This window comes from Glycine soja, chromosome 18, assembly GCF_004193775.1.
Source record: "Glycine soja cultivar W05 chromosome 18, ASM419377v2, whole genome shotgun sequence".
Classification (NCBI taxonomy): domain Eukaryota; kingdom Viridiplantae; phylum Streptophyta; class Magnoliopsida; order Fabales; family Fabaceae; genus Glycine; species Glycine soja.
Genome location: NC_041019.1, coordinates 40,699,524 through 40,720,272, shown reverse-complemented (window position 1 = coordinate 40,720,272; position 20,749 = coordinate 40,699,524). Strand labels below are relative to the sequence as shown.

General features: G+C 35.9%; 1 long non-coding RNA gene across 6 annotated transcripts; it reads right to left on the bottom strand.

Moving 5' to 3' along the window:
- Window positions 1–2,681: 2,681 nt before the first annotated feature.
- LOC114394562 lies at window positions 2,682–19,910 on the bottom strand. 6 transcript variants are annotated; one of them, XR_003662790.1, is made up of 7 exons: window positions 19,434–19,910; window positions 16,698–16,803; window positions 15,106–15,511; window positions 14,651–14,694; window positions 13,835–13,904; window positions 11,459–13,590; window positions 9,888–10,083 (listed from the first exon to the last, which is right to left on the bottom strand). It is a non-coding gene; the product is annotated as an uncharacterized LOC114394562 (long non-coding RNA). The 6 variants fall into 6 exon arrangements; XR_003662791.1 differs by having other exon boundaries at window positions 13,514–13,590; window positions 19,434–19,893; XR_003662793.1 differs by lacking the exons at window positions 9,888–10,083; window positions 11,459–13,590 and adding an exon at window positions 2,682–4,299 and having other exon boundaries at window positions 19,434–19,891.
- Window positions 19,911–20,749: the final 839 nt, after the last annotated feature.

Here is a 20,749-nt window from a genome sequence, read left to right as displayed (position 1 = left end):
CACGCATATGATGATGATGATTAGAAATTCATGCAAAACTGATCATAGCACACATCCATGTGGACACTCATACATAAAGCTTTGTGGCCATGTAAACACTAAGGCTTAGGGTTTGTTTTCCCCTGTTCAAATCAACCCAGTGTTTCCCAAAAATGCTCTTTTATCAAGTGTCATACCCTAATTTCGTCCGGGGACCTTTGCTTGATGACATGCGACCATTCTTTGGTCCTTGTGAGGTGCTTGGCACCCATCATTAGGCAATTTATGAAATTCCAGGACATGCCAAAAAACCAAAAAATATTGATGCACAATCCGTAAGTTTCCGTGACACACCGGAAATCAAATGGAAGCATCGTTGCATAATTAAGTGAGATTCCGTAACATTCCGTAAGTCAAAAGGGGGATGATTATGTAATCCGCAAGGTTCCGTAACATTACGGAAAGAAAACAAGTATCGTTACGAGATTCGTAAGTTTCCGTAACTTTACGAAAAAAGAATCACCAAAAAAGGTAAGGGGGTGAACTTATCAAGATAGGGGTGTAAATAGCAATTCAAATCTAGGCCCTTCTAGAACATTTTGGAAGTTGGGTTGCTTAAGGAGGAAGCAACTGGGCGGCAAGCTCCTCCACGTTTTTGAAAAATGGTTTTCGGGGCTTCCGCGGCTTCCGTAATACTTCCGTAAAATTTCCGAAAACCTTGGGTAAGCATATTCCACTTAACATTGGTAAAAGGGAAAAGAAAAAAGATGAAAATCAAATTCGAAAACAGTTCCGTAAGGCTTCCGTAACTTTTCCGTAAAATACGAAAAGGGGGGTGAACTTAGTAATTCGGGTGCGCTTAGAAATCTTCTTCATTAAGTCTTTGGGCGGCAAGCACCTCCCTTTTTTTTCTATAAATAGGGGAGGGGGAGCTGTTTCAAAATGTTCAGCCCCTTTGGCACTTCTCTCTCTTTCGAATTTGCTTGGAAAAATCATTTCCGTGAAGAAAATCTAAGCCGAGGCGCTTCCGAAACGCTTCCGTAAGCGATTCTGTGGAAATTCTTCATCGTTCTTCACCGTTCTTCATCCGTTCTTCGTTCGTTCTTCGTTCTTCAACGGGTAAGTTTTCGAATTCGAGACTTTCAATTCATTTCTTGTTTTGTCTACTTTCACTTTAATTTCGTTTACTTTCAGTTTTCTTTTCTTCCGTTTTTAACGTGCTTTAACCATTTATTTAAGCCGTTTTCTCATCTAATAAATGATAAAATGAATTTCAACCGATCATTTGTGTTGTAATCTCGTTTAATCACTGTTAAAACGAAATCTAACCGATCGTTCACGCTATAACCTCGGTTAAACCAAAAAAAGTAAAATAATAATAAAATAATCAAAATATCTTGAAAAATAATAATAAAATAATCAAAATATCTTTGAATAAAATAAATTAAAAAAATCAATCGGACGTTTTTCTTTGGAAGTTTCCTTGAATGAATTGATTAATAACCAAAGTGAAACTAAGACTAAAATAGACTCACAAATCAAGTTTTGTCCGAAAATCACTAAAAACCGTTTTAAGGTCCAACGCCTTAAACGGTCCTCTTTGCTTTTATCGGTTAACATGGACCGTTCAAAAGCATAAAATCAACATGTGACTTTACCGCTTTTGAAAGAACTACGTAGGTCTGAGTTCCTCATTGAGGATACGTAGGAGCAAAAGCCCCGCTTTTGTCGACCACCCCAAGAGATCGTTAATGGTCCAATGCCTTAACGTTTCTCTCCTTTCAAAAACAAGAGATCGTTAATGGTCCAACGCCTTAACGTTTCTCTCCTTTCAAAAACAAGAGGTCGTTAATGGTCCAATGCCTTAACGTTTCTCTCCTTTCAAAAACAAGAGATCGTTAATGGTCCAACGCCTTAACGTTTCTCATCTTTCAAAATCAAAAGACCGTTTAATGGTCCAACACCTTAAATGACCTTTTGTTCAATAAAAACATATTTTACAAAAAAGAAAAAAACAACTTAACCAAACACTTTGTTCCGAAAGAACTACGTAGGTCTGATTTTCTCATCCCAAATTGAGGAATACGTAGGAGCAAAGGGAAACACCCTTGTCGACCACAAAAAAGAAAAAATATAAAAAGGATATAAGGACATAAAAGGGAACGTAAAAAATCAAAGTCATGTTTGCACATTCGATTAAAGGCTGTCGTCCCTTGGGACGGGCGTGTGGGGTGCTAATACCTTCCCCGTGCGTAAATACAACTCCCGAACCTTTCACTAAAAAGTTCGTAGATCGCGTCTTTTCCGGTTTTTCCGACGTTTTCCTCAAATAAACGTTGGTGGCGACTCCGCGCGTATTCCTTTCGTGGAACACGCATCCCGCGAGTCACGCGTCGCCCTCCCGCCGAAGGGTAGGTTGCGACATCAAGTTATGCACACATCCGAGTCCATTTAGGCCTTCGGGAAAAATATTTCATTGCATTCACCCTTCAGGCACACCCACATTTTTTTTCAAAAATCTTTCTATGTTCTGACCCGTGAATTTTCCAAAGAAAACTGGCGGTCATTTTCTTTCAAAAGCGTGTTGGCTTTTAGTTTTTTTTCTTTTAGATTTTTCTTTCAATCAATTTCTTTCAAGATAATTTCTTTTCTCTTTTTTTGTTAGAAATGGTTTGTACCCCGGGCAAAGTTGGTAACCAAGATTACACTTTATCTAAGGAATAAAAGGTGTGCGAATGAAAATACACAAGACCCCCTATTTTTTTTGGCGTTTCAGACAAACCATCGCAAAGTACAGTACAACAATATGCTAGAAGCGGTAAGGTTAATCACAATGAGATAACAAACAACTGAAAGCAATAACATAACATCCAGTTTTATCGCAATGAGACAATCAATAACTGAAAGCAATAACATCAAAGTTCAGTTTTGTCAGAATGAGATAACAAAATAACAACTGAAAGCAATAACATCAAATAAAGACAAAATCACTATTTTTGGCGGCCTCGGCCGTGCGACTCTGCCTTCGCAAGTGAAGAAATCCAGCACGTCGGCCATATTGTCATCCTCCTGAGCTCCTCCGTCGTCCCCAGGGGCCTCTGCGGGTCCTGCCCGTGTCTCAAAATCGGCCTTATCTCCAGGCCAGGCAACTGTGGCCCCGAACTACTCGGGGGTAGGCCAAGGGAAAGGACTGGGGTCTTGACTCTGCTGATGCATATTGTACTGGTAGAATGTCTCATTTAGCTGCACCTACCCCCTGTGATTAGTCGCTTGTTGGCTAGTCACATACTGCATGTATATGTGCATCTGGAGTTCTATCCTCCGCAGGTGAGCGGAGATGAACTCCAGGGATGGTGTCTCCTGTATAGGTAGCGGTGGTGCATCTATAGTTGGTTACTGCTGGCCCTCCTCCTGCTGTTGTGCCTGCCTGGGCATGCAGTATTTCTCAATGAAGGCTCTGCTAATGGGAGGCCTAATAAGCTTGTTGGGGTTGATCGGCACTCCATAGAATTGGCACAGGCCTATGATCAAAGCAGGAAATCCCAAGGCCCTGTTGGACTTCTCCGGGTCCACTGGGTGTCGAGGAGGCGTGCTCCCTGCAAACTGATACATAGCATTTGAGATCAACTGGGCAATATGTACACTCACCTAAGTCAGGATGGTGTAGACTAGCTGATACTTCGGTAGGGGGAGGTCTAAGTTATGGTCGCTAGGGAGAATGTTGCTAAGCAACAACGTCATCCAAATTTGCGTGAGGGTGGTCATGCTAGTGCGCATGATCCGCATCCATCTCCCTACTACGCTCCAGGAAAAATCCTGCCCCGGAACGCACAACAACTGGCTGATAACCTCCTCATTGAAGCCTGAGGCTTGACTCCTCTTCTGGCTAAACTCACAGCATTGGCCTTCCTCTAAGACCAGTGGATGCCCCAGAAACTGATTAATGGCATCCTCATCGAAGGGGATCATTGGCCTCTCACCCAGGAGCATTTGTCTCTAACTTCCTTCTCTATAGGCCATGCATTGGCATAAAACTCCATAACTATCTTTGGGTCATACTTAGCCATGGGTGACACCAGCTGAGTCCATTGCCTCCGGGCAATTTCCTCTTGAAACTCAATATATTCTCCGTCCCTTAGCTGGACTCGCCTCTCCTTGAGGAACGACCAGCCTTTAATGGCCTCAAATCATCGCTGGTGTTCCTCACTCCGGAACCTGTGCCCATCAAACTCCATGTCCACCTATGGGGCCGCACTGGAACCTTCTCCAGCGGCATCTTTCCTGGACCTCTTGGCTGGAAGCTTCTTTGGAGCCATTTCCCTGCGAGGACACACTTACAAAGTTAGTTTGCAAGGAAATACCAATCATTACAAACAAGAGCCAAACAACACTTAAATGATGCGAGCATCAACATGCAATTTAGAAAACAATCACATTGGGTATCTCTATTTTATGATACATACCTATATACATGAATTTACACATACACACACACATACAAACATGATATATATATTTGTGAAAAAAACTTATGATACTTAACCACATGATATATACATTCTTTTGAAAAGCACTTTCATGTTACCTACTTCCATATACACACATTTTTTCGAAAGGCATTTCCATGTTATATATTCAACACATATACATATATTGAAAGGCATTTTTGTTATCTATCCAACATATATACATATATTTTTTTGAAAGGCATTTCTATGCCACCTATCCAACATCTTTTTTTGAAAGGCATCTTTTATGCTACCTAACCAACATATATACACATTTTTGAAAGGCATCTTTTATGCTACCTAACCAACATACATACACATTTTCGAAAGGCATTTCCTATGCTACCTATCCAACATACATGCACACTATTGAGAGGTATTTTTCATGCTACCTATCCAATGTATACACTTTATTGAAAGGTATTTTGCTCATGCTACCTACCCAACATACGTACACACTATCGAAAGGTATTTTTCATGCTACCTAGGTGCAAGGTATTCATCATGACGTAGCAAATTCAAATTCTAGTCAAAAACCTCACAAGCATGTTGGACAAGTGGCCTCAATAACTTAAGAGGGGGGTGAATTAAGTTTCAAAATTTTCCCACTAACAAACTTCAACCCCCTTTTAAATGATAGGCTCAGAATGTAGAAGAAGAAGCAACAATCAATTTAATAATATTCTTTAAACGTGCAAGACAAAATTGATTGCAATGAAATAAATAAGATAAGGGAAGAGAGAAATGCAAACTCGATTTATACTGGTTCGGCCACTTCCCGTGCCTACGTCCAGTCCTCAAGCAAACCACTTGAGATTTTCCACTATCTCTGCAAATCCTTTACAGACTTTGAACACACCTTGGGATCCTCACCCTTATATTCAAGATTCTCCAAGAGACAACCCGCCTCTTGATTACAATTCTCCCAATCCAAGAGACAACTAGTCTCTTGATTACAACTGACTTTCTTAGATGAACAGAAAAATTTCTCTCCTTTAGAGTGGATGATACAAATTGAAGATCCTAGAGGAATTTCTCTCTTTTAGAGATGATAATACAATTTGAAGTTCCTAGATGAATTCTCAATAGATTTGCAAGTGTTTGCCCAAGAGTTGTTGAGAGAGCATTTGAAAATTAAGTTCTCTTTAGAATCTTTCTCTTCCTTTTTGAAGTTAGACACACATATATATAGGCCCATCGTGCCTTTTCAAAATGGTTTGAAGAGATGTGTCTTATCAAAAATCTTTTTCTGAAATTCTTCACTGGTAATCGATTACAGGTTTCTGGTAATCGATTACACAGTTATATTTGAAGGGTCATGACTTTTCAAATTGAATTTTAGAAGTTCCGTTACTGGTAATTGATTACACATCAATGGTAATCGATTACAACTTTTAAATTCAAATTTCAAAACCCTTAAAAAAAGCTGATTTTCAAAATTGACTTCTGGTAATCGATTACACTGCCCGGTAATCGATTACCAGAGCCTTGGATGTTGGAAACAATGTGTTTTGAGGCAAAAGCTTGATCAACCAATGAGATTGTTTGAGGCCTTATCTTTTTCTTGATCTTGTGTGCTTGACCTTGAATTAATCTTGAAGCAATGCTTAACCTTTGAATGTTTGTTGAAGCAACCTTGTATTAATCTTAAAGCAATGCTTAACCTTTGAATGCTTGTTGAATCAACCTTGTTTGATTCTCCTTTGGCATCATCAAAATCCTGTATTCATACATTCACAAAACAAGTTCTCATATTCATGCATTTTTTACATTCAAGACCAAAAAACCATAGATTCCTAGGCCTAAGTCATGTTTTTGGCCCTTTATTCTAGCTTCTACAAACTGTCCACACACTCACAATGGCAGCCATATGTGCACAATTCGTTTCACAAGCCAAATTTCACAAAATCACACGCAAATGTCATTGAGGCATTTCACCGAACACTTGGTGGGCACATGTTTATACATGAAAAAATAAGGAACGGGGACAATATGGCATGCCCATTCATCTCAGACTTCACAATAGGCCTACGACCATCCCCTATTGTGGAAGCAAAGCTTCATGATGAATCAAAAATGATTCAAAGGTGTTTTGATGATAACAATGATGACAACAAAAGATGATGACAAAGGTGATGAACAAAAAGCTCAAAAGATCAAAGGACAACTCAAGTGAATCAAAGAACATCTCAAGTGAATCAAGAACAAGTCAAGAGTTCAAGAATCAAGGAGAATTCAAGACTCAAGAAGAAAGCCTAGAATCAAGAATCAAGACTCAAGATCTCAAGAATCAAGATCAAGATTCAAGACTCAAGATTCAAGAATGAAGAAAAGACTCAATCAAGATAAGTATTAAAAAGTTTTTTCAAAACTTTGAATGGCACATGAGTTTTTGACAAAACCTTTACCAAAGAGTTTTTACTCTCTGGTAATCGATTACCATATTATTGTAATCAATTACCAGTAGCAAAATGAGTTTGAAAAAGTTTTCAAACTGAATTTACAACGTTCCAATTATTTTCAAAAGGTTGTAATCGATTACAATGTTTTGGTAATCGATTACCAGTGCCCTTGAACGTTGAAATTCAAATTCAAAGGTGAAGAGTCACATCCTTTCACTTAAAAGCTTTGTGTAATTGATTACACTTATTTGGTAATCGATTACCAGTGTTTGTTTCTGAAAAATCTAAAGATGTAACTCTTCAAAAAGGTTTTAACTTTTTCAAATGGGTTTTAAGTTTTTCTAAAAGTTATAACTCTTCTGAATGGCCTTCTTGACCAGACATGAAGAGTCTATAAAAGCAAGGCTTTGTTTTGCATTTTTAATCAATCACTTACAATCCTTTACAAGCCTTGAATCTCTTTACACTTCTTCTTCTTATTTTGTACCAAAAGCTTTCTGAAGTTTTCTGGTTTTCTAAACCTTGAAAACTTGTGCTATTCATCTTTTCATTCTCTTCTCCCTTTGCCAAAAAGAATTTGCCAAGGACTAACCGCCTGAATTCTTTTTGTGTCTCTCTTCTCTCTTTTCCAAAAGAACAAGGGACTAACAGCCTGAATTCTTTTGTGTCTCCCTTCTCCCTTGTCAAAGAATTCAAAACGACGCAGTCTGAGAATTCTTTTGATTCTTCCCATTCCCTAATACAAAAGCGTTCAAAGGTTTAACCGCCTGAGAATTCGTTTGTATCCCCATTCACAAAGTATCAAAGGTGTAACAGCCTGAGATCTTTGTCTTAACACATTGGAGGGTACATCCTTTGTGGTACAAGTAGAGGGTACATCTACTTGGGTTTGACTGAGAACAAGAGAGGGTACATCTCTTGTGGATTAGTTCTAGTGGAGGGTACATCCACTAGGGTTTCAAAGAGAACAAGGGAGGGTACATCCCTTGTGGATCTTTGCTTGTAAAAGGATTTTTACAAGGTTGAAAGAAATCTCAAGGACCGCAGGTCGCTTGGGGACTGGAGGTAGGCACGGGTTGTTGCCGAACCAGTATAAAAACTCTTGTGTGTTTGTTTCCTTCTTCCCTACTCTTTTACTTTCCGCTGTGCATTTAATTTTCGCTTTTACTTTCTGTTAAGTTTCTCTTCTACTCCATATTCTCTTAACAACAAAAGTAAAATCCTTAAAAGAGTAATTTTTAATTGTTAAAGTTTTAGGAATAATTAATTCAACCCCCCCCCCCCTTCTTAATTATTTTGAGGCCACTCGATCCAAAACCTACAAGCCTAATTCAAACAAACAAGCATGAATCCAGCCATACATTGCCTCACAAAATTATCAAAAACAAGCAAACAAAGCTCTGAAATACAGCAATGGCAAGCCAAAGATCAAAGGAAAATGGCACTTACTTGTAGGGAGTGAGCAAGAGTGCAAAAAAGGGAAGCAAAAATGCAAAAAGGTGACTTAGGGCTACTAGACTCGTGAATCCCGTGAGTTCCTATGCTTTTTGAATGTTGGGGAAGATTTTGGGGTGAAGAATGGCTTCACCCCTCCTCATTTCTGGTTCAGACATGCTCGCCCAGGCGAGCTCAGCTTTGCAACAATTTAAACTATTCCTAGCCATGTTCATCATTTCGTTAACTCCTATGGTCACAAATAAACTAGGCACATTCAAATAAAATTCAATAAAATAGATAAATAAAAACATGAATTTTAAAGAATAGAATTAGAGATACTAGGCTGCCTCTTAGAAGCGCTTCTTTAACGTCTTGAGTCGGACGCAGGATGATGATTTGTTGATCACGGGCCTAGCACCTGCTCGTACCTGCCTTTAAACTTTTGAATAAAGGAAATGACATCATGCAGTAAACGTGAAACTAACCACATAATACCCATATTACCTTTCACTTGTCCTGTCTAATTTCCAAACACAATGTCAATGATCAATTTGTGTGGCTACAAAAACAAGGGTTGAGATACTTCATGTAAGGCATTATTTTAGTGTGACTTTAAAATCTCTAATTTCCTAATTTTGAATCCTAGTCCGCGAGAAAGACTTGATGTAATACCTTTTTATCCCAAGATACATACACTTGTAATATTTTTCAAATGCGTTCTTAGCGAAATTTAATTAAAAGGATATATTGACTTTTGAAAAAAAGTTATTTCGCAGTAAGAGTATTACACGTCAAATATTTGTAAACTTAAAGAAAACAAATCTTGACACTCTAAAGTCCCATACAAACCATATTAAATACAATATGGTGAAAAACTAGTCATTAATTTAATCCATATGTAAATGAATAAAATTTGTGTCCCAATGTTATATTGTTTCAAAGCATTCATAACCCCTACATTTATAGTAATATAAAGTGGAGATCTAAGCCTCTCATGCAGCATCATCATCATAACCTTACAGTGACTCACCTGGAAGGGTGACATTTAATTCAAACACAAACAAGACAAACAGACGAAAAGTAAGATACATTTCGCAATAAATTTAACACATTAAGAAAGTTATAAAGATATAAGATACATTTATAAACAATTATGTTTCACAACACAAACGTGTCTCATCCAAATGAAGTATTTTATACATAAAGTCACACACGAAATGCGATGCACATTAGACCCGTAAACTTGTATGCAAGTGTTAACATTTTGGAAAACATTGTGAATGTAGCCCTAGGGTTCATGTAGTCGACGAATTGCCTCACAATGGACAACTCGACACTATCACTCTTACTGAGATGACATCGCCAATGACGCATGTAATGACTCGCCTCGGTCACTACAATATTACTACTCTAAACTGCATAAATTTTAATTTTTAAATGAAAACTCCATTAATTTGTTTGCGAAAAACGAGAGTAAATTTTTTTATAATATACGTTCACTAAACAACGCACAAATACTTAAATGAATGTGTGTGTGTGTGTGTGTGTATCATTATTCACATGATTGAAAGTAAATTAGTTCATACATATAATTAAATCTGTTATATACATCATCAATTCAAAAGAACTATAGAACTAGCTACAGAAGAGTTGATTAACAAAACACAACTCTCTCTCAAAATAATTTCAACGTCATCACGTCGGCATGACGACTCTAACAAACGAATCTCACTCCACGTAAATCTACTACTGTTCATCTGCTCCCAAGAATGAAGGTTCACAATCATCACAGTTACCAACCATACGATACAAAAATTACAAGGTAAATTTATTATAAAAGAAACCAACAATTATCAAATATCCATAATTAACATGACATGATAACAAATATCATGCTTATACACAATTATAAATCAATGCAACATACACTTAATAACTATTCATCAATTTTTCCATAATTTCAATCAATCATGCTCAATATGATGCATTTATCTCATCTCAGTATCATTATCAATATCAACATCATTTCATCTCAATGTCATTTTTAACATCAACATTATCTCATCTCAATAACATTATCATCATCATCATAATTTCATCCTAATATTATCATTAATAATAGCATCACCTCATGTCACATTATCATTAATAACAACATTCTCATATCAATATTATTACTAATAACAACATCATTCTTTATCAATATTATCATTAATAACAACATTACCTCATCTAAACATTATCATCGATAACATCATCATTAATCACATCCCACAAATACATACATATAAATTTTATGCCTGAGATTCATACTTTGTAGGTCTTCAAATAACACAAGTCTCATACAACAACAATCCGTAATATCATGAGACTGATATTTTAGGAAAAAATTCTAAATTAAAGAAGAAAACTATGGTTTACAAAATAAACTGTTATGTCCATTTAAAATCTAATAAAGAAATAAATAGAACAAATATCAAATTTTGAACAGAGTCTCTTATGTAATTAAGACTTTTCCAAAATTTCAATCGTTACAATATCATTCACAATTTTCTTCATCAATAACAAATATATCACATCTCATTAGTCAAAAACACAATTTTTCTTAAAAACCAACATGCAATAGAGACAAACACACATCCCCATAGTTAGGTTCTCTGTCCCCAACTATGGTATTAAAAGCCGTAAATTATAATAAATTTCTCTCTCTCATCGTGAGCTCTCCGTTAGTTCCTCTATGCGTTATTCAAAGACCTCTCTTGTTCAAGTTCGTCAGTCCAAACAAAATTCTATATACCAAATCGAAGACAATTTAATATAGATTTCAAAAACATATTAATAATAACATTTAGGGTCAATTATCCTTTTCAAAACATAAAGAGCTAAGAGGTGTTTCGAGTTCTACTACAAAGAGACGTCATTTTGAAATTCCAATTACATCAATGTGACCGAGGTTCAACGAAGATCACGAAAATAATATTAATTTTATAAAAAAAAAAAACTTTTACAACGTCTTATTTTCAAAGATTTTTCAAAGGAAATGTAAAAACATTCTATTACAGTACCCAAAACACAAGAGATACTAAGAGAAGTTCAAACTAACTAGGAGAAAGACATAAAAGTCAAGATTACCTCAGAGGAACTACGCAAGAAAGAATTGGGAGCTTGATCTCTGCCGAATCCTTGAGGTAGATTCTGTGGATTTCACTTCGATTAAAACATTCATCTTCGTGCGATAGTCTGACAGCAAGCAATGACAGCTCGTGGTGACCACCGGTGTACGTGGGTGGTGGAGAAGGTGCTAGAGTTTGGGTGAAAGTTTGAAGAGGAAAAGAATGAAAAATCGTGTTTTTCATCCTGAAAATCGTATTTATAATCTGCAGATCTTGCTTAACAAACTCGTTTTCCTAAGCAGGAATCCATTTTTGGCGCTGAGCGCAATTCCTCTCGAGTTGGGATTTGCGCTGAGCGTGACATTTCACGTCGAGCACAATTCCTTCTCGAGTTGGAATTGCACTTAACGTGTTTCTTACATTATGTGAGATGTCAAAAAGTATTATTTTACAAATTCCAACGGTTAAACCATGGGAGAGTAAGTTGGGAACCTATAGTCCAAATTTGAAAGTAATCCAACGGTTAACTAATCTAGGATCGCGATTTTACCGGAACAAGTTTAGTTAAAACTTGAAATATCAAAATTTCAATTTAAGTCAATAAAACTCCACATAACTCAACACCCACGTTAAGCAAAACACACATGACTAGTTCACACAACACCTCGACTCATCCAAATCAATCAAATAACATAGGAAATACATTAAACATCGATTTATCGTTAGTGAAAAATACAAACTTATATGTTGACCTCAAAATTCCTTTCAATCGTTTAGGAAATTAAAATTAGGAAATATACAAACTGACTGCATAATTCTGACAGCTTAACCTTTACTCACTAAAATATTAATATTTGGAGTTATATAAATCAGTTTTGAGTGAAATCAAATCCATTAGCTAGATAATATCCAAGGATACAACCGTTATGAAGAACATAGTCTAATTCCATCATTTAAGTACACATTTTGATGTTCTAAGTTAACATTTTTTATCAGAAAATCAACACGTGTCCAACATATCAATTATCAAATTCAATTTCAAGAATATCAAAATAAAAAAACATAAAAAACATACAACAATCAAATTCACTCAAATCATAATAAAAAAAAGTTCTTTAGGGTATTCACAACCCATCCAAGAAAATAAATATACTATAATCATAAACTTAAAATCATACAATCTACTCGTGACTCATTACCACTCATAACCAAAGAAAAAAAGAGAACTCACTCCCCCTAACCTCAAATGAAGCAATTCCTCAAAAAGGAAAAGAAAAACAATCTTGTGACCACTCCCAAGAACACATTGTCCCAATGGTTTTGTCCACCACGATCTCCACGACAACTCTTACTATAGCAAAAACTTAGTTGTGATTTAAAACACAATCTCAAGTCATCTAAATTCCCCGGCTTTGAAAACTCAAAGGAAAATATAAAAATATTGACTGAGGGGCTCTATGCCTAATGCTAAGCCCCTTAATTCTTTAGTGCATATAAGACTAGTAGTTGGTCTCCTCTATATATAGGGGAACAAAGGGATTCATGAGGTTATTTTGTCCAATGTGAGACTTAGAGCATTTTTCATGATCAAATGACCAACTTTGGAGTTGATTTTCTCTAAAATAGAAGTTGATTTTGGTTTCTAAGGTGTATATGAATGAATTGTATATTTTCCAGCAAACTTTTCAATGACGCAAAAAATACCTCAAACGGACAACTATAACTCAAGATATGACTGGCCTATCTAGGATTGTTATCATAAAACTAACACTAGCCTTAAACAACTTTTCAAGCATTTAAACTATAAAAAGTCAATCTAATACACTTCTAACACCAAATATAATATAAAATAATAATAACAACAACAACAATAATAACAATAATATACACAAAATACACACATGCAGAAGAACATACACTATCACAACACAAGTATATGCTTAGGATAAAACCCATAATACACAAATAATAATAACAAATATTTACAAAAAATATAACAGAATGGTCCTAATAAGATTTTTCCTTATGGTATATTCCTAGTACTCAAAATTTCGAGTGTTATACTTGATCTTACATTAGGTGCACCAGGAATGACCTTAGCAACAACCTTTTTACAGATGCCTAATGTACCATGTCAATTCCTCCAACAAGCTAGAGAAAAAGGAAAAGATCTCAATCAAATAGATTGTTTAATATGCATGTATTAAATAGAACATTAAAACAGTGCCTAGCCACCATATAAAGCTAAGTATCATGTTGGAAAGAGTCTCTAGGGGAGAAAACAAAACAAAACCAGCTATGCAGGAAGCAATAAAACTAGCAGATACTTAATAAAAAACTTCGTACCCCATTGCCCAGATACTTAATAATTTCAGAAAAATAGATTGAAACTCACCACGACACATTTGACACCAATTTCAGAACCTAGAGCTTCAAACTGCTCTGCAATTTGAATAGCATGTTCTCTACATCATAAAAAGGTGAAAAACAGAAAAATAAACTTGTTAAATATCAATCAGAACAATTACAATCAATAAAATTTGAATTATATGAAAATCACACCAATGATTAGGTATCAAAATTATTAAACCTTGTGCGAGACAACACACAAGCAAAGAAATCTTATGGGCGTGGTGCTTCTAAGAGGGCATGCAATATGGGAAGAGCAAAAGCCCCCGTCTTACCAAAAACGAGTTTGGGCAAGTCCCATCACATCTTTTTAGCAATTTGATAGGGTTTGGGATCTTGGGTTGGTCTGTCTCTACTACTTCTAGTAATTGGGATCAAGTTGCAATTTGGGACTATAGATGCAATTGATCTAAAGAATTAAAAACTTCTACCACACCACCAGAATGTTTTTGTCTTCAATAAAGTAATACATTATTATTATATTCTAATGCATTTGTTACCACTGTAATGCAACCTAGATGAGCTAATATTTTCTTGATAATATATTACAATAACAGGATTGGTAGAAGGAACTGTGATGATGGTTGGTGTATCTGGAGGTGTGATTATTGGTGACGATGGGGTTGGATTATATAATACTACAAAGAAAAAAACTACTGCTCATGAATAAAATCTACCAGAATCCTATTAATTTGCTATTTCTATATCACCTAATTGATACCTGCCTATGTCATTTAATAGACCATCAAATCAAAAAGTTTGATCTAATTTTGGGAATTTTGAGATTACAATATCACCATACCATTTGTTTTGCTCCACATCTACATAGCCTGTAGTTTTCAAAACCTGAAAAAACAGTAGGCAGAAAACAAGGTTAAAATTAGTTCATTATGTGGTCCATCTCATGGAAAACATGGTGTGTCTGTATGTAGGTGTAAGTAATTTCAAACAAATGAATGTTTAGTGTAGAAGTAAAAAGAGGAGTAATAGAGGGAATTTGATGAATCCTCAATAGTTCAAACATAATGTTCAATAACAATACAAATAGTTCAAACTACAAATATTTTTTTGCAATATTTTCAACAATCAGCAAGTCTCAAGTCCTTCAATTCAGCAATTAGCAAGTCAAATAACAATTAATTATTATTTGAGTTTAAAAACATAATAGGATATCATAAACATAAAAAGGAGAATTAAATTAGAAAAGAAAAATAGAGAAAAATCAAACAAAACATAACAGAAATTTGTTCTCACTACCATCGTCGACGACAGTGGGTTGTAACTCTGATCGGAAACCATTTGATGGTGGCAGTTTCCTTCTTTTCCTTTTTTGTTCTCTCGCTTCCTCGCGCTCTGTATGTCACCACGAAAAGTTGCCGCAACAGCAACATCACAGTAGATATCTCCCATTCTTTACATCGTGCATTCCCCAAAATGATATCAATCGATGTCGTGTCGCGACAGCACGATCTTCTTTAGTCACTCTCATTCTGTCCATATGCCGGGATGAGCTGTCGCATCGACAATGCCTCTACGCGACTCTCTTCCCCTTTCCCATCTCAGCACACCTCCATCGCATGGTGGTGCTTCCATTTGCAACAATACCTGCCACCATCCACCACCATTGTGCCACGACGGAGCAGCTCCTCTCCAAGATCTAGCCCTGCATATCAGAGAAAGAGAAAGGGTGTTTAGGTTTATCACTCCAAGTCCGTGTGTTGCTGCCCCTTTTGACGTATAAATTGGGTTGGGCCTATTTTCCTTTTCCTGGTGAGAGCAACAACTTTTTTTCTATTGAGTGTATTTATAATCACTATGTTTTTGAATATGATAACCCTACCCAAAAAAAAATTGAAAATACATTTAGTCAAAAATAAAATAACAATTAATATAAGGGTAATTATGTAATTTCCTTGGACGGGGTGTGATCCCCGTCCTCGTCGCCATCGTGCCCATGGGGGAATATTTATCCTTGTCCCCGTCCCTGCGGGACCCCATACTGGGCAGTCCCTGTGGGAATTTTCGTTTGCGAGTCCAAATTGACGCCCCTAGTTTGTATTATTTAAAATTAAACTTGTTGTCCATGTTTGTTTATTTGAGTTTAACAATGTATGGATTATTTGAGTTTGAATATTATGTTGGTGAGACTTTTTAAGTCATTTTTAATTTTACTTATATTAGAATTTAAAGTTAATGTTTTTTTCTTAAATTTCAGGGCCCCATAAGGATGGGAACAGGAAAAAAAAATACCCCACGGCGGGGATCAGGGACGGGGAGTGGGGGAGTACTCCCCGCCCCGCCCTGCCCCGTTGACATCCCTACTCAAGAGATGTAAGTGCAATTTACTCAAAATAAATTGTTGCAGTCCTACTTTAATTTAAACTTAGAATGGACTGGTAGTTCTCCCAAAAGTTTTCCCTTTATGATTCAAGCATTGTCAACATGGTTAAAAGGCAAATATATATCCTTATAGCACCACACAAGCACATAGCCACAATACATTCAACCAATTTTTTTCGTGTGGGAGGCAAAACGATTAAATTAAATAACTATAAAGTAAATTATTGAAAGGATCGACTTCTTCTGCCGCTATGAAATATGGTTTCTAAGAAACACCAAAGGGACTGACATAAGTTCCCTGTTGCCTTGCACTGTAGATTTATATACTTATATTCCAATCAGAAAAAGAAGAGTAGTAAGACAAGAAAACATAATTTAGATTTCTGCAAAGAAATTGAAGATAGAAGTTTGCCATAAGAAAAATAGTTACCAAACTTTTCATTTTTTTTCAGAAGTCACCAAACTTTTCATAAGCATGAATAGAATCTTAAAATACAAGTTGAGCATACCAGTACTTCATAAAACAACACTGCAGATTCTTTCCGCGCCTGCCCTCCAAAACTTGTGAAAAGTTTATGGTGTCTTGCTCTCTCTGTTTTGTTCTCCAAAACACTACTGGAAAGAAAACATCAAGAAATCATATGATGATGGTTGGATACTGCTTCAAGATATTTGGATACCGCCTCAGTAAATTGCTTAAAAAATAAATGCACGACAGATAATAAAATCAGTAGCAGGGATGAAGAAAAGAAACTGTATTTTATTGTTTTTCTATAACATGAAGGAAAACTCGTTACAATAATGCTAACTTGAATATGGACACCTAATTGCTTCCTCTACAAAGAAGCAAACCCACACCATGGAAAAGCCTTTCCACCACTACCTGACCTCCCCATTGACCACCACCTCTCCAATATAAGGAAATGATTCCCTATCTTACCTCCACTCTCCAATTTTCACCTATCCTTTCTGTTATTCACCCCTTTAACTGTTCTCTAACAATTTGCTTTCATTGTTGCTAATTTGCTATGCCTTCCTTTCCCTTTCACCCATGTAGGCTCACTCTTTCTGGCCTATTGCTCTCTTCAGATTGGCCTGATACAGTAAACTCATCCCTTTGCTTATTTTCTTCTCTTGTTCCCCTTCTAGGCTTATATTACCTTTGCAATGATGGGTTTATCATACAATTATTTCTCAACTACTAACAGAAACCTTCCAAAGAAACAGGGGGGCCCAAATATATAAAGGCATTAATGCATGATTTCAAGGCTTGATTGATATATAGAACTTTCCTATAATACAATATTAGAACTCTTCAATTAGCAGACTTTCGCAACATCATTAAACAGAAGTTTTCTACACTACAACATCATAGTAGCGAATCATAGTTGCTTGAAGGTTGACTCTGGCATACTAAATCAGAACACAGGAATGTAGAGATCCCGATTATACTTCACACAGCAATTTTTCCACTATCCTATAAGAGACTGAGGAACAAGGAAGTGCATCAGTTGAAACTAGACATTCTGTATCAACCATGGAACATCAATATTATCGGTTTCCCTTTGAAATCTTTACATTTTTTTTGAGAAATATGATCTAGTTGTAAATCATGAAACAGTTGGTGCAATTAAAGTCAACATGTACTAACTGAAGGTTCAGGAAATTTCAAGCAAGCATTAAAAAGTTTAAGTATTCAAATAATGTTTTAAAGGGAATGAGGGTTTATTCTACCAAATACCAATGAATATTGCTCAAATATGAAATCTAACAAAACACACCCCGACTCTAAACAAAATATATATAAGTTGCTAAAAAAGGGCCTGTAAAGCATAGGTTTGGTCTCAAGTATTTATGTATTCAATCATCCTCATGTCCTCACTATATGTAGCCTACAAGTCAATGCTGTCAAATGAAAAGTGAGCCCCGCTTATGTTTGTAAATGATTGTGTGTAGAAGCAGATGAATTATTAATTAAAAATTGAGTATTGCATTAAAAACTAAGTCCAAACTTTAGTTTGTGAACATCATTCATCATAATAGAATTAGCATCTTATAGCACCATTTGGCATCAGTTGCAGAGGAGTTATTTGCGATTACAAGTAAACCTGCAATTTTTTTCCACTCTCTCTCTAGACTTATCCCCTCTCTATTATTTTAAATTATTTTCCCTCAAATTTAAATCTGAACAGTCTGGCAAGTGCAGAATGCACCATCAGTTTCCCATGAAATACTCTACTTTATTCTATTCTACTATAAAGTGTAGTAATTAAAACAAAATAATAAATGACCAAAGCATTCTCAGGTGCAGACTCCTTCTGTAAATTTACAATTCCAATTTCCTCCAACTAGCTAGTAACGTATTTGATCAGTTATTCATAGCCTAACCCCTCCCTAGTTGGCTGGGCACTCAGTCCATTAGAATAAAACTAAATGATAAGAGAATATCTTCAGTTCATTCCTACATAGAATGCTTCTAACAACCCAAATGTTAATTTAGCTGACCCATCTCATATCACAAACTACAAATTGATTAAAGTTAGGAAAAATTTAAAGCACTCAATCTCATGTTTTATGCAGGTTTCAAGGCAATCAAATTATGCTGAGTATAAGAACAATGGTTCAATGAAGTGGTTCACAAAGGATGGCAAGTTATGGTTTGCTTCTACTTCATGGACTATCATTATAAAACATTACTCCTTATGAATTTGTTGACTTTCCATTCCTAAAATTGATCCTCAAATACAAATTGCTGGAAATAGAGATCCAAAACAGGCCAACACTTTTTGAATTCTCAACCTTTTGGGTTGGTTGGGCTTTTGACCAATTTAACAAGCAGGGTGAACAGTTACCAACAAAAAAATTCACATAAATTTTGTCAAAATACATCCAAGTAGCCCAGGAGATTCTATTAAGTAGAATTTAATCACTCACAGCAAATGTAATGTCAAGATATCAGAAACATTTGTTCTAATCTAAATACAGTAAGCAATAACTAAATTCACAGTTATCAGAAACATAATTCCCAATTTTATGCTTTGTGAATAACAATCTCACAAACTTGCATTGTCTCAGAGTAAATCATTACAAGAGTTTCATGTGGCGAATTTTCGAATCCAATGGAACCCTCTGTATTCCAATCCAAGTCGAAAACATGATACATATAACATGCATCATAATTTTTTAAAATTGACAAATAATCAAACAGTTGGTGCACATGTACAGAGAGTTCTAGAAACCCAAACCTTTAGCCGTTCGCCAGAGACTGTGAGCACGAGAGTTCGCCGGAGACAGTGTGCACAGAGGGTTCTAGAAAATGAAACATTCACAGAAACCAAAAAATTTGCATAGAGTGAGAGAAGGTTCGGGGTTGAGCGAAACAGAAAGAGAGAAACGTAGAGAGTGGCAACTTCGACAGTGGCACTGGAGACAGCTTCGACGGCGACACCACCGCGTTTTAGGGTGTAAGAGTCAAGAGAGACAGAGTGAGAGAGGCCGCAAAGAGAGGGATCGAGTGAGACTGAGAAAGAGGGTGCAAGAATCAAAACCCAAAACTCATCCCTTTCAAAGAGGAATTTTCAAAATTGTCGTTGAATTATTGATTTCAATGTCGGTTCCCGTAAAAAACATGTCAATTTTCGGTTTCATCCACAGTTTTGTAAAAACCTTCGTCATTATTATTTATAAAAATATCGTCACATTTTTTACGATAATTTCGATGGAACGGTCGTTGAATCAGTATTATTAAAGCTTGCTTTTGTAGTAGTGACAATAAAATTGGGCCTAAGGCAATATAGTCTTATTGTCTACACGATTATGGATAAACGACAAAGATGCATTGAACGGTCTTTTTTATCATTTGCAGTAATTTTTTTTAAAATAATCAAATGAGAGTACTTTTAAATTAATTCTCATTTAAAAACAAGTCATTAAAAGTAATTACGACTTTGTAAACAAAGTCGCAGCTACTTTCGTGACTTACATCTAAATACAAATTAAGTCAAAAAGTATTCTTAGTTAATAATTTTTAAAAAAATTACCTCCAAATGGTAAAAAAAAGTCGCATTGAACACGCCGAAGAGAGGATAGCATGACTCAAATGTGTTGAAGATGCAAGAAAAGCCCTAAGACCGGGAGGATCTCGGACGTGGTTGTAGTAGAGAGCATTTTGTGGAGCAGAGATTGAGATTAACATTTTGGGAGAGAGAGAGGTGTTTTCCAAGAAAGCATAGGAAGAGCCTAAAATGAGGGTAAAAGAATTGTGCACCATGTGAAGAAACGGAAATTAGCGTTTTGAGAGAGAGGGAGAGAGAATTGTGCACAATTTAACTATTTAATTTTTTCAATGCAGATCTAATAGATAAAACCAAAATAAAAGAAAAAAAATAAGAGTCTTGATTCTTTTACAAAAATACTTTTACCTCAAAAATATTTTTCCATCTGATTTTCAAACATACACTTAATCCTCTAATATCTACAGTATTCCATTGACTCCCACTCATTAATACATCAAAATTTAATTTTTGATAAATATGTATTAAGCTTATCATCATTATTATTA